This window comes from Humulus lupulus, chromosome 5 (genome assembly GCF_963169125.1).
Source record: "Humulus lupulus chromosome 5, drHumLupu1.1, whole genome shotgun sequence".
NCBI lineage: Eukaryota > Viridiplantae > Streptophyta > Magnoliopsida > Rosales > Cannabaceae > Humulus > Humulus lupulus.
The window spans coordinates 214,541,826-214,552,308 of NC_084797.1; positions in this window are offsets into that span (position 1 = coordinate 214,541,826).

Below are 10,483 nucleotides of genomic sequence, written 5' to 3' on the forward strand. Positions count from 1 at the left end.
AAGTGATACCTCTATATTTTAGAGTTATTAATTGAGCTTTTGTGTGATTATTGTGTGATTTTAGTCATTTTGTCTCTTAACTTTGTTTGTGTATTTTGTTTTAATTAATGATAACGCTTGTGGAAAATAATGGAATTATGTTCTAAAAATGTGGTATCTATTTTGAAGGCATAAAGAGAGGGTGCTTGGAAAGTTTAGCGAAGCATGTACAAGGAAATCATCTTGGACCTGAAATTCTGGCACTTTGTTGTAACATCAGTCAACTTTGCTGCAGCAAAGTGTGGGCAGCTAGCAGCATAAAGTTGCACACTTGGCATGTGATTAAATGAGGTGGAGAGAGACTTGAATAGTGGGAATATGAGGTGGAAAGAAGCTTAAAAATTATGAAAAGGGGAGTGGTCCCCACGTGTAGAATGAGAAAAAGAGGGTTTATACCCTTTTTGAGCACACAAAAGAGATCATCTTTATCAAGAAAAAAACCCAGCCGCCCAAGACACCAATGAAGGAGTTTTATACACCTTTGGAGCTGAAACATCAAGAGAAGAAGGAAAAACTTCTAAGAGGAGGAAGCTAGAAGAAGAAGAAGAAGAAGAAGAGTTAGAAGACAAAGAATAGAAGATTTCTATCATTTTGGCTTGTCTTTCTAAACTCTCTTTTCCTATAATTTTTTTTTTCTCATCTTGAACTCTTGAGATAATGTTGAATATATGTTGTGGTGATATGGGTATTTTGACTATGAGCTAATTTGCTTGTGTTAGGGATATTGATGAACCCTAATGTAATCAACCCCAAGTTGTTGAATGTTTATGCAATTTTTCTCTTGTTCATTTAAGCTATATTTATTATGCAAACTCTTGCTTGAGAATAATAAACTTAGGTGAAAAACAAGCTAGTTTTAATTCCGGAAGGGTTAGAATTAGTAGAAATGCTTGATTAATGCATGTTGATAACTTTGTTATTGATTAGTGGATAACTTAGGGATATTTTATTCACCTTGCAAACTTGAAGGATTGATGCTTGAAATTACGTTCTTGAAATTAAATTTAGAATAGGAGTATGTGAATTTAATTGATGGAACTTTAACATGAGCATTTGGAAAAATGGCATGCACATTAAATTGGAAATACTAGTTACAAGAGAACTTTTCTATGAACTTTGTTGCAACATCAGGGGAAAAATTACAAATTAGGGGGATTTGATATGCCTAACTTCTATCATAATATTACTCACAATTTGTTATTTTCTAGCCTCAGTATTCAAGACCAATTTTAATTCTCTTGTTTAGTGTTTTTTTAGTTTAATTAATTAAATCATCAAAAAAAAAAAATTACCCCAAATTGTTTGGTGTTGATTTTTATAATATTTTTTTGGCAATCCTTGAGGAGACAATAAAAATTACTTTCACTTTATTACTTGTTTGACGATTGTGTACACTTGCACACACTTAGGAAAATTCGCAACAATAAGCTACATATATACAATAATTCAATTCATTCATTTATTTCATTAAAACCATTGTCAACTACAATTGCTTTGAGGGCACAATTACCAACATATATGTGATATATGTGTGAGACCATATCATTATGTGGATATATTTGAGTTACTCGACTCGAGGAGAAACTAGGGCGCAAGTCTGGAGAGTCACAACGGGACCAATACTCGACTCGGGGTGAGTCAAGGGATATTTTAGGTATTTAGTACATTATTGGGAATTATCGAGTAATGAGAAATTGTATAATGACTATTCGAGGATATTGGAAATATCGGGATATATGAAGTATTAATTATAATTAACGGGAAAATGTGACAAAAGACCATTTTGCCCTTGAGGGCGTGTGATGAGCAAGTTAGTGGGCAAGGATATTTTAGACATTTCCCAGCCTTAGGAAGAGATATAATTAGCCTTGGTTTGAACCTAGTAGAAACAACAAAAGTTTTTTTTCACTCGACAACTCTCTCCTCTCTCCCTTTCGTTACTCTCTCTCTCTATCTCTCTCTGGTTGAGAGAGAGAGAGAGAGAGAGTAAAAAATCCACCAAGGAAAAAATCTCTGATCCATGGTTAAAATACATAGCTAAGGGTCACTTAGTCCTGCTATTGGGCTCAAGCCTATAGGTCTCACGAGACCACGTTCTAGCCAACACTCCCAAGTGCCCCGCAGGTCTCTGCCTTGCTGAAGATTCGAAGGCTCACGACACCCTTGTGTGTCTTGTGCCCCTGGGCCTTGCGAGGCCCCCGCCTCGTGCCCATGTGCCGAGCGTCCATGTGCCTCGCGAGACCCTTTCTTGGTTCAAGACCCGAGTGTCAAGCTTGTAGCGTCCCAGAATTTTACTTAGTTAGATAGTAGTAGTAGTAGATAGTAATAACTTATAGTATGTTAGTTTTAGTGGATATTGGTTCAAGATAGGACTCAGTTGGATACTCATAACAATGGTTATGGATTTTATAAGTTTAACATATAGTTTAGAAATATTAATTATAACATAAGGTTTGATTAATATTATTGGACATAGAATATTATTTATTATAACCTAAGGTTTAGACAGAATTTTAAGAGCATGACACTTGTCACAATCTTGTTTATTTAAGGATTTAAGTATTTTTAAATAAAAAAAAGTTCTAGAAACTCTAGAATCTAACAGAACCATTAAGAGCATGACACTTGTCATAATCATGTTTATTTAAGGATTTAATTATTTTTAAATAAAAGAAAGATCTAGAAACTCTATAACCTTCCAGAACTATTAAGAGCATGACACTTGTCATATTCATGTTTATTTAAGGATTTAAGTTTAAATAAAAGAAAGATCTAGAAACTCTAGAACCTTCCAGAACCATTAAGAGCATGACACTTGTCATAATCATGTTTATTTAAGGATTTAATTATTTTTTTAATAGGATAGTTTCACTCCTCAAACTCTATAAATAGGACCTAGTGCTCAGCCATTTTTCTTCATTCTTCAAGCTGTGTTCAGAGCCTTCAAGCTGTTAGGATTTCTATAGAGAGATACACTTGGGTTTTGGGATAGAAGCTTTATTATCTTAAGCTTTATAAACACTTGGGTAGTGAGATAAAGTGTGTTTTCGATATTGAAGTGTAGATCGGTTCTAGTACATCCAAGGTAATACTATTCATAAGTTCTATTCTGTTTGATTCCTTAGTTTTCATTCAGATCCTAACTCGTTGTTTCGATTCTGGGTTAGGTATTTAAGTTCTTTGAACTTAAGGTTTCTTTTCGGTAAGTTTCTTCTTGGTGGTTTTAGTTCTCTTCTTTTCATCTCTTTTCTTTAGAAATAGTCACCATTCTTATTGTTGGTTTTAGGAGTCTCCCAAATCTCGTCCTTGTTCTCAAATATCCCGGTGTTGGTAAGGAAAATTAGGTAGTTTAGTATTATGATCTAGTTATGATATGGTTTATGTTTGTATGATCTAACAATTCAGGTACAATAAAGGGGTAATGTCTGGACCTAAGGTGTCCAATGATGTATGACGGACTATGTCTGGTAGGCTCGGTTGCTAAAACTTTATGACAAACCTATGTCCGGTGTATGAAAGACCTATGTCCGGTGTATAACGGACTTTTGTCCAGCGCTTAGTTGCCACCCCTGTATAAACACTTATCTTTTTATTATATCTGATTTGTTATTATAGTTATGATTATGATATATGGCCTATAGTTATGATTATGATTTATGACCTATGATGTATGATTTATGACCTATGACTTATGACTTAGAGTATGACCTATGATTTATAGATTATGATTTAGAATTATGACTTAAGTTATGATATGATCTAGAGGTTTGTGTTGGTATGACTTTTGTGAATTTATGTTATGTTTGATTATATGACTAACTTTTGTTTGTATTTTCCTTACTAGGCTTAGAAGCTCACTCCTTATGATGTTATTATTTCAGGCAATTAAGGATAGAAAGGCCGGTGGCGAGTGGGACCTAAGAGCTTCATGATGTATTCGTTGGTGATCATATAGTCGAGGAAGATCAAGTGGGACTATTTTTTATTTATTTATTTATTAAAGCATGTTATTTAAAAAATATATTTAAATGTTGCTCATTTTTATGTTAAAGAAAATTATGTTATTTTTTGTAAAACCATGGCCATGTATTTATTTTTAAGTTTTTATTCAATAAAAGAGTAATATTTACGATTATGACCCAACGTTGTGTTCTCGATAATCCATGAGAAATTAGGGCGTTACAGGTGGTATCAGAGCCCACGGCTATATTGGTCCTGAACGTTCCCACGAAATACACACGATAGCTACAAAGGTCCTACTCGTTACCAAGTAAGTATATACATTGTTTTCAAAATATGTTTCTAATGTTTTCTTGTGTTATTTTCATAAATTAGCCCAATGGACTCAAGTGTGGTTAAAAGGATAAATCTATAAGAAGGATACCAGACCCTGAGTACGATAATGGATCGGATGTGGATGATTAGACACATATAAGAACACATCTTTAAATTTATGATGTTTTAGAAAATTTTCACTGGGTTGTAATATTTTTTTTTATGAATCCTATTGATTGCTTTTATTATTGTTTCATTGTTTAGTAAGTGTTAAGAATTTTTGGATTCAATTGAAATTGTAAAGTTTAAATTCCTTTCTTATGGGTTAGCCCATTTGTGAAGGCCCATTTTCTTTGCATTATTAGATTGGGTCCAATTTAAATGCATAACAATTAATAAAGCAAGGGTTCAAATTCGTGTCTTTTGGGTCCAAGTGGAAGTTAGGGGGCCTTAGTAGTGGGTACGATATACTGAACCCAGTCCTCCTCCATGGAAGATTCAATTGTTAAGGCCCATTTACCCGAGTTGGACTTAATTGTAATAGGGTAGTTTTAAATAGATAGATGGACCTAATAGACAGTAGCACAATAGGTTAAGTTGTACCCTCTTTTTGTTCTGTTTGTCTTAGTTTTTCAATTCTTTTCTCTTTTGGGGAAACAAAGAAGACACATGGAGCAGGAATCAAGAAGATATGAACGACTAAATGGCCAAGGTAGAGGCCAAGGCTGAGCTAGAGGAAGGGGAAGGTGGCGAGGAAGAAGAGTAGCCGCCACCCCCACATATGAAGAAATTCCAGCAGCCCTGGGAACGCCAAAAGCACCTAATGTGGTGGAAGATTCGGTAGCTGCTACTACTCGAATAAATTTGGAAAGAGAAAATGCCCATCTTAGGACAGAGTTAAGGAGAAGGGAAGAAGAATTCCAAATAAACTCCGAGCAACAACAACAAGTGGTGCAGTAAGTCGTTCCTCTAGCGCAATTGCTACAGTTGGCAGAACCTCACTACGAGGCGGTATATGAACTCTTTAGGAAGCAGAAACCACGGAACTTCGATGGCGGGTCAGACCCAATAGAAGCAGAAGAGTGGCTTCGATCGGTGGAATCCATACTAGAACACATACGGCTGGGAAACGAAGATCGAATCTCATACGCTTTAAGCTTGCTAAAGAAGGACGCCCGCATCTGGTGGGATTTAGTAAAGCAGACTAGAGATGTGAACGTGATGACTTGGGATGAGTTTATCCAAGTGTTCAACAAGAAGTACTACAGTCCTGCGATTCTAGCCACAAGGGTGGACAAATTCATAGCGCTTACTCAAGGGAATTCGACTGTGACTGAGTATGCCAGGAAATTTGATAAGCTGGCTAAGTTTGTGGCGGACATGGTACCCACTGTGTTAGAGAATATATATTTATACTCAATGGAAACATGGAAAAACCAAAATACAACTCTATACAAAAAATACAATAGACAAGGTAATTGATTAAATAAATATTACAACTCAGTTGCTCAAAATACAAGTAAATATAAAGAAGTAGAAGAAGATGATTACAAACTCAAAACAATAATAATACATGTAAATAAGATCAACAAGATCAAAAGAATGAAAATAAAATCAATAAAAAGAACAAACTCTCACACAACCAAAGTGTAGAGTAGTGAGGATCACCAACTTGAACAAGGTTCAAAACCTTTGTCCAAAAGCTTATTTCCCCCTATTCTCTAAGCACTAAGGGATCTCTCTAGGAAATAGCTCTCTGGAATTATCAAGCCTATATGGTGTATTTTCCAGCCAAGTGCTTTGTGGATGGAAAATGGTGTGTCTTACAAGTGAGCATTAGGATCCTATTTATAGAGTTTTGAGACACCCTTTGAATTTTAAATTCCACCAACCCATATGGCTGTTACCAATGATTAATTGGATGCTTATGGAATTAAAATAGAGGTTTGGGAGTTACTTGGCTGTTGGAAACGTTCAAAATTGGATAAAATCGAAGTTTGGAAAATGTTGTCAACCGCTCAGGCCGCGGCCTGAAAAACACAAGTCGTGGCCCACTGTGGGTTTTTTTTTGCCTATTTTTGCCTCTTGGACAACGGCCTAAAAAACATAGGCAGCGGCCCAAGTCGTTTTTTCAGCAACCAATTTTCCAAATTTGCCAAAACGTTCCAAATTCATTCCCACTTGATTTTGTAACTTCAATACACATTATGAGAGTTAAAATCACATCTCTAACAGCCATATTTCACATATGGCTTTAAGAAATTCAAATCAAAATGTGTAATATCAAATCTACACATTATTGGCTAATATTTGGGAGTTACAAGTTTGTAACTCCAAAATATGTCACATTTGGGCACATACATGTGTCCAATTTTGTGACTATCGATAATATGCTACAAGGTGTGACAAATCATATTTGTATGACAAATCACATTATGTCACATTATTTAATCTAACATTATATTATTTAAAATAATATAACACACTAAGACGCTAAGAATTCAAAGATTCGTGAAGGGACTGAAACCGATGATAGCTTGTGACGTGAAGCTGATTTGGGGAATAACCACTTATGCGGAAACATTAGAGGTAGCCTTAGAAGCTGAGCAGGCAGAAGAAAGGATCTGGAAGGAAGGCACGGCTATAAGGGATGCCAAAAAGAATAACAATGACCAGAACGACCACAAATGAAAATATGACGATGGTCAAAATCAGAAAGCCAACAAGAAGAATAAGACTGCATAAAAAAATAACGGGAATAAGAAGCCTTACGTGAAATATCCCCAGTGCCCTATATGCAAAAGGAAGAATTCAGGAGAATGTCGATATAAGACGAAAGGTTGTTTCAATTGTGGAGAAGAAGGACACATTAAAAAGGCTTGCCTAAAGTTGAAGGATCAAAGGAAAGATGATAAGCTAGTGCCAGCCAGAGTTTTTGCTCTCACTAGAGGTGAAGCAGAAACTAGTAATACTATGGTAACAGGTCAGGTCACTATCTCTGGTAAATTATGAAATGTATTATTCGATTCAGAAGCTACACATTCTTTTGTTTCTATGAATATGATTGATAGCTTAGGTAGTCCATGCGAACTTTTTAGAGATAAGCTTATCATGGAGTTACCCTCGGGGGAAAGAATGATATCTAGTAGAAAGGTGTGTAGTGTTGTAGTTAGAATCGAAGGAAAAGAATTACCTGTAGCTTTGATTGAGTTAGACCTTAAGGATTATGATGTAATTTTATGCATGGATTGGTTAGCAAAGCATGGGGCAACGATAGACTGTAAGGGTAAGAAAGTCAACTTTCAACCAGAAGGCGAAGAGCAGTTCACTTTCAAAGGAGAAGTTTCTCGAACTCGCATATCGATAGTATCAACTCTCAAAGCTCAACGGTTAATTAATAGCAGTTGCCAAGCGTTTCTAGTCAGTGTGATGGACAAAATACGAGAGACACAGCTCGAATCAAAGGATGTACATATTGTATGTGAATTTCCTGAGGTATTTCCAGAAGATCTACCAGGATTACCTCCGAGTAAGGAAATCGAGTTTGAAATAGAATTGACACCTGAGACGTCACCAATCTCGAAAGCTCCCTATAGAATGGTGCCTACCATGTTAAAGGAGTTAAAGATACAACTGTAGGAGCTTTTAGAAAAGGGTTTCATCTGACCAAACTATTCTCCTTGGGGAGCACCAGTGTTGTTTATTAAAAAGAAGTACGGGAGTATGAGGATGTGTATCGACTATCGAGAACTGAATAAAGTGACAATCAAGAACAAATACCCTTTATCTCAGATAGACAATCTTTTTGATCAACTATAAGGATCTACGGTATTCTCGAAGACAGACTTACAATCGGGGTATCATCAGCTAAGAGTACGAGAAGAAGATATCCCAAAGATGACTTTTCGAAGTAGATATGGACACTACACGTTTCTGGTGATGTCTTTTGGCTTAACAAACGTACTGGCAGTGTTCATGGATCTTATGAACCGAGTATTTAAGAACTATTTGGGTAAGTTCATTGTGGTGTTTATAGACGACATATTGATCTACTCAAAGACGAAAGCCAAGCATGAAGAGCACCTACGACTGACGATAGGACTACTCAAAAGTCATCAGTTATACGCTAAGTTTAGGAAATGCAAATTCTGGTTAGAGAAGGTGGCATTTCTAGGACACATTGTGTCTAAAAATGGAGGGGAGGTAGATCCAGCCAAGATCGAAGCAGTAAAGGACTGGCCCAAACCCAAGAGTGCCATGGAGGTGGCTGGAGTTAGTGAAGGACTATGATTGTGAGATCTTTTATCATCCGGGAAAGGCTAATGTTGTGGCAAACGCACTTAGTAGGTGGAGTTACAAAACATTGTCAACACTTAAGGGGATAGCTCAACACTTATTAAGATGTCCGGAATTGAGCTGATAAATGGACAACTAGCTAACCTCACAATCAAGTCAACTCTAATGGAGGAAATAAAGGAGAAACAACAAGAAGATGAGTTTCTTCTTAAGATGAAGGCAACATTACAAAGCTCAGAAAATGTTGATTTCTCCTTGACAAAAGAAGGCATGCTACGATATAGGAACCAAGTATGTGTGCCCGAAAGTGGTGAATTAAGAGAAAGTATTATGAAGGAAGCACACACTACTCCATATTTACTTAACTCGGGATCGACCAAGATGTACAACGATGTCAAGACAATGTATTGGTGGTCGGGGATGAAGAAAGACAAAGCAGAGTTTGTAGCAAAATGCCTTACGTGTCAACAAGTTAAGGCCGAACATCAGAGACCCGCTGGAAATTTGCAACCATTAGAGATTCCCGAATGGAAATGGGAAGATATAGCGATGGACTTTGTGACGGGGTTACCAAGGACCACCAAGCAGCATGACTCTGTTTGGGTGATAGTAGATAGACTCACAAAATCTGCTCACTTCTTGCCAGTAAGAATAGTTTATAGCGTTGAGTAGTACGCAGAGCTTTACGTGGCAGAGATAGAGAGACTACATGGAGTTCCAAAGACGATAGTCTTCGATAGAGGATCAGTTTTCACATTAAAGTTCTGGGAAGGTTTACAGCGTGCAACAGGTACTAAGTTAAAACTAAGTACGACATTTCACCCTCAAACCAATGGTCAGTCAGAACGTACCATACAAATATTAGAAGATATGCTGAGGGCATGTGTGTTAGACTTCTCAGGATCATGGAGCAAGTATCTTCCATTGATAGAATTCTCTTACAATAATAGTTATCAAGCCACGATAGGCATGGCGCCTTGTGAGATGCTATATGGACGGAAATGCCGATCACCACTTCATTGGGATGAGGTTGGTGAAAGATGATATTAAGGACCTGAGGCTATAAGAGAAGCAACTGAGGCAGTAGCAAAGACAAGACAAAGAATGAATGCCGCTCAAAGTCGCCAGAAGAGCTATGCTGACGCTAAGAGACGTACTGTTGAGTTTTCTATAGGCGATCAAGTTTTTCTCAAGGTTTCTCCGATGAAGGGGATTATGCGTTTCAGAAAGAAAGGAAAGTTAAGCCCGAAGTTTATAGGTCCTTTTGAGATATTGGACAAAGTAGGGCATGTAGCATATCGGTTGGCTATACCGCCATCATTAGCCAAAATGCATAACATTCTTCATGTATCAAAGTGGAGAAAATATATATCAGATCCATCCCATGTGCTCAATAACAAGGCTATAGAGTTAAAAAAAAAAGATTTCAGTTATGAAAAACGGCCAGTACGCATTCTAGAATGGGGAACTAAGGAGTTAAGGTCCAAAAATGTCCCTATGGTTAAAATCTTGTGAAGCAATAGCACGGAAAGAGAGGCCACATGGGAATTGGAGGAATATATAAGGGACCGGTATCCCGAGAAGTTTGATAAGTAAATTTCGAGGATGAAATTCTTTTAATTAGGGGAGAATTGTAGCGTCCCAGAATTTTACTTAGTTGTAGTGGTAGTAGTAGTAGTAGTGGTAGTAGTAGTAGTAGTAGTAGCAGCAGCAGCAGCAGTAGTAGTAGTAGTAGTAGTAGTAGAAGTAGTAGTAGTAGTAGTAGTAGTAGTAGTAGTAACACTAGTAGTAGTAGTAGTAGTAGTAGTAGTAGTAGTAGTAGTAGTAGTAGTAGTAGTAGTAGTAGTAGTAGTAGTAGTAGTAGTAACAGTAG